Genomic DNA, 4,821 nt, shown 5'->3' with positions numbered 1-4,821 from the left:
AAATATAAGAGGTAACTAGTGAGAAAATGGATTTCAAGAAAAAGACATTTGTCCACAGTGCAGAAAAGGACTAATGATTCCAGTGCCAAGAAGATATTCTGAGGGGAAAAAAAAAAAAAAAAAAAAAAAAATCAACAGTGTGTCTGGTACATAGTCATGTAAAATGGTTATTTTCCTTCAAGGAAAAAAAATAATTTAACATGTTTGACTATTCATAAAGTATGCTAAAATAAAAGCTGCTCACCAGCATCAGATATATCAGAGCTCAAGAAAATTAGGCATTCAATGAATTTAACAATTAAGAGTTTAATGGTGATGTAAAATTTCAAAACCAAGATAACAGTAACAGTTTACTTAAAGTAAATTGATGATTGAATGTGTCGTAAAAATATGAGTATGGGAAGAAAATCTTTGATCTCTGTAGCATGATTTTGAGATGAATGAAGTAGATATAAACACAAGTTAATATAATTTTTTTTAAATTTTAAGCTGGAGAAAAAAATAAAATGAATATGTTCATATGAAGAGAGAAAAGTGTCCGTAGAAATAGCAGAGTCAAAGATGCAGAAGAAATAAATCCACTCTCACAAACACGACCTTGCCAAAGGCTAGATGTGGGATTCAAAGCAAAGTAAGAGTTGGTTCAGACTCCCTCAGGAGGAATAATCAAAGTTGGATAGGAATTCAATTGGCTTCTAACACTGTTTGGGGATTTCTGGAGAGAGACAAGTGTGATTCCCATGGAAACAGAGGAGAAAATGTATATAAACAAAATTGGCCACCTAGCAGGGTTTCTGTATGATTAAGGTAATATTTTCCCAGGAAGAAAGACTCAGACCAGCAGTCTACAAATAAGAGCATGCAGATCAGGAGAAAATAAGACAACCTGATTCATTTAAAAGTGTGAGAATCTATTTATGCATTTGTAATTATGATGGACTATAATTTTTTTCAGTGTTGTTCTCTAAGCACTTTCTTCCTTATATACATATAACATTATGTTATATTCAGAGACAAAAATAGAGTAAATAAATCTGGAAATTTGAAAAAGAAGATTCTAAGTTAAAAATCACAATTCTACACAGACCATCCTGGGCAACATGGCAAGACATCTCTAAATAAATTTTAAAAATTATTTACTCCCTTTTTTGCCTCTGAATATAAAAAATTCTGAATATAATATATTAATATACATAAGGAAGACAGTGCTTAGAGAATAACATAGAAATATCATATATAGTCGTAGTAATTACAGCTACTTGGGTAGAATGAGACAAGAAGATTGCTTGAGCCCAGGAGTTTAAGGCTGCAGTGAGCTATGATCCTGCCACTGAACTCCAGCCTAGGTGACAGAAAACGATTGTTTCTCTGTTTGTCTCTAAAAAACAAGAGACAAACAGATTGCTTGTCTCTAAAAAACAATTTAAGAAAAAAAAATCACAATTCTATGATTCTGTAAGTTACTCATTATTTAATCTTGGTCAAGTCATTTAGTGAGCTGCTTCTAACAATACCCATGGTTATTTAAAAGATTGAATGAAAATGTTTATGCTAAATGCACACAATAGTTGTATATTAATTATTTTCCTTGAAGGTATACATAAACAAATTCATTTTGCTTTTACACAAAATAATAAGTTAAATAAATTACGATTTCAACTCATTTGTCATGATTATTAACACATTTTGCTTAGGGAGCCTAATTTCACCATACACTGTTACTGGTAAATTTGCAATAACTTCCGAAGAGCCCCAAGACTTAGGTGGAAGTTTTGCCTCAGTAAACAAGAACATGTTGGACTCATTATGTATTTTAATATATAATGATATAAATTCCTCGAGGCATTATGTGAGTATAAGAGTGAATTCAATACTTGTCCAAAAGTGAATTGCACAATATTTAATATGTGACATGTCTTTGAATTACAAGTGAAAGTGATCCACATTATATTTTGCTGAAGAACCCATTCCTGGCCGGGCGCGGTGGCTCAGCCTATAATCTCAACACTTTGGGAGGCCGAGGTGGGCGGATCATCTGAGGTTGGGAGTTTGAGACCAGCCTGACCAACATGGGGAAATCCTGTCACTATTAAAAATACAAAATTAGCCGGGCGTGGTGGCGCATGCCTGTAATCCCAGCTACTCGGGAGGCTGAGGCAGGAGAATTGCTTGAACCCAGGAGGTGGAGGTTGCGGTGAGCCGAGATTGTGTCATTGCACTCCAGCCTGGGCAATAAGACCGAAACTCTATCTCAACAAAACAAAACAAAACAAAACAAACCCATTCCTCTACAACGTATTTTTTGTCTTTCTATTAATAAAGTTTGTGCATACAAAATGGAGTGTGTGTGTGTGTGTGTGTGTGTGTGTGTGTGTGTATTTCTAATAACTAAAACGGGGAGAAAAGCTTGTCATGTATTTTTTGAAAGCTGAATTAAAGCAATAATTCTTCACTAATTCCCAATTTCTGTGATGTCTTAACAGTCATTAATGACATTAAAGACCTTTAATAGTCTCTAAGATTTGCAAAAAAAAATATAATAAGATGAATCCAAAGTTCAGGAAATGTGGCTCTTGCCCTTACACTGATCTATACCAAAGAAATAAACAACCCCCCCCCCCAAAAAAAACAAACAAAAAACCCTCCACAAAAACAAAATCTAAACAAAATGAAGCATTAAAAAACAATAGAAGCCTCTGTTGTGTACCCATTGAAATATTCCTGCAATGAAAACAGCATCCATGGAGGCCAATTAGAGTCTTTGTTGTAAATTTCCTTTGAAAAAAGAATCTTAAATAAATAAGTAATTTGGTTATGAAACACAGAGAGCAGAGAGCAATTTAAAATGGTAAAGTGTTTTCTTTTTTCTTTCTTTTTTTTTTTCTTTTTTTTTTTTTTTGAGACGGAGTCTCCCTGTCTCCCACGCTGGAATGCAGTGGCGCCATCTTGGCTCACTGCAAGCTCCGCCTCCCAGGTTCACGCCATTCTCCTGCCTCAGCCTCCCAAGTAGCTGGGACAACAGTTGCCCGCCACCACGCCTGGCGATTTTTTTTTTTTTTTTTTTTTTTTTTTTGTATTTTTAGTAGAGATGTGGTTTCACCTTGTTAGCCAGGATGGTCTCGATCTTCTGACCTCGTGATCTGCCTGCCTCGGCCTCCCAAAGTGCTTGGATTACAGGCGTGAGCCACCGCACCCAGCGGTAAAGTGGTTTAACCTTTATAAGAAAAGTTCATAATTTAAGAATATATAATATGTATGTAATTTCAAAATCTAACAATCAATTCTTAGTCTTTTAGATTTTAACAAGATTGGAGAAATTAGTCAATAGTTTCTATACAACAAGGATATTCTTATGCACCAAATATTGTTGTTTTGACATCATTTTTTTACTCAGCAATCATTTGATTTGATATATTAGCCCCATTTCAAATATGAAAACAATTGGTTTAATTGGCAAGGCAGTTTATAGAAGATCACCTAGAAGACTCAAAACAAAGTCAGTTTCAGTTCAAATTCTACATTTAAATAAGCATTTTACATTAGCCTTTGGACAATGATTACATGTGACCAAGCTCTTCTATTAAACAATAATATTTATAATTTGTTTGGCTCTGAATTTTTTATAAATCATTTGCATATTTCATCAGAGAAAATGATCAGATTCGTTTTAAAAATAAAGACATTTGCTGAAGTAGATGAGCAGTATTTTACGATTCTAAGACACAGTTCTATTTAATTAGTTTGTCAGTCAAGATATCTGGTCTACCTTCATTAACAAATTATTCAAATTTATTCTCAACACAGGACTCAAGCTCAGTCTTATTTCAAGTAGAAAAAGATGAGGCAAATAAAAGGAGCTTTGAGATTGCTTTAATGCCTCTACTTTAAAGAGATTTAATATTGAATAGCAATTCCATATATAAACAACCAAAAGCAAGGGCTGACCAATAGAAATGGACAATTTCATTAAAAAAACAAGTAAACAATAAATATTTTCCTTATCCCAACTTGAACCTGTGTATAAAATCAAGATATCTTTGGGTAGCTTGTTTTTTTCTCTCTGTAATTTCAAATTCAAACTTCTATACACAAAAATAAAAACTTTCCATGTAAAGAAAAAATTACAATGATATTAATATTAGCAGAAAACGTTTAAGAGAATTGAGATGTGTCAGCCAGGTATATGAATTGCATGATGCTGAGGTTTGGGGTATGGATGGTCCCATTATCCAGGTAGTGAGCATAGTACCCAGTAGGTAGCTTTTTAGCCCATTCCTAACACCCCGACAGCACTCCCCAGTGTCTATTCTTTCCATCTTTATGTGTATTCAATATTTGTCTCCCAATTATACGTGAAAACATACGGTATTTGGTTTTCTGTACCTATGTTAATTCACTTAAAATAATGACCTCCAGCTGCATTCATGTTGCTGCAAAGGACATGTTATTGTTTTTTTATGGTTGCATAGTATTCCATGGTGTTCATGTACCATATTTTCTTTATCCAGTTCACTGTGGATGGGCACCAGGGTTGATTCCGTATCTTTGCTATTGTGTAGAGTGCTGCAATTAACATACAAATGCCTGTGCATTCTTCATAGAACAATTTATTCTTAAGATATATAACCAATAATGAGAATGCTGGGTCAAATAGTAGTTCTGCTTTAAGTTCTTTGAGAATTCTCTGAACTGCTTTCCACAGTGGCTGAACTAATTTGCATTCACACCAACAGTATATAAGCCTTCCCTTTCCTATGCGACTTGTCATTCTCACAGGAGAGATAGTCTACCACATTGTGGTTTTGATTTGCATTTCTCAGA

This window comes from Papio anubis, chromosome 12, assembly GCF_008728515.1.
Source record: "Papio anubis isolate 15944 chromosome 12, Panubis1.0, whole genome shotgun sequence".
Classification (NCBI taxonomy): Eukaryota; Metazoa; Chordata; class Mammalia; order Primates; family Cercopithecidae; genus Papio; species Papio anubis.
This window is presented reverse-complemented; position numbering follows the sequence as displayed.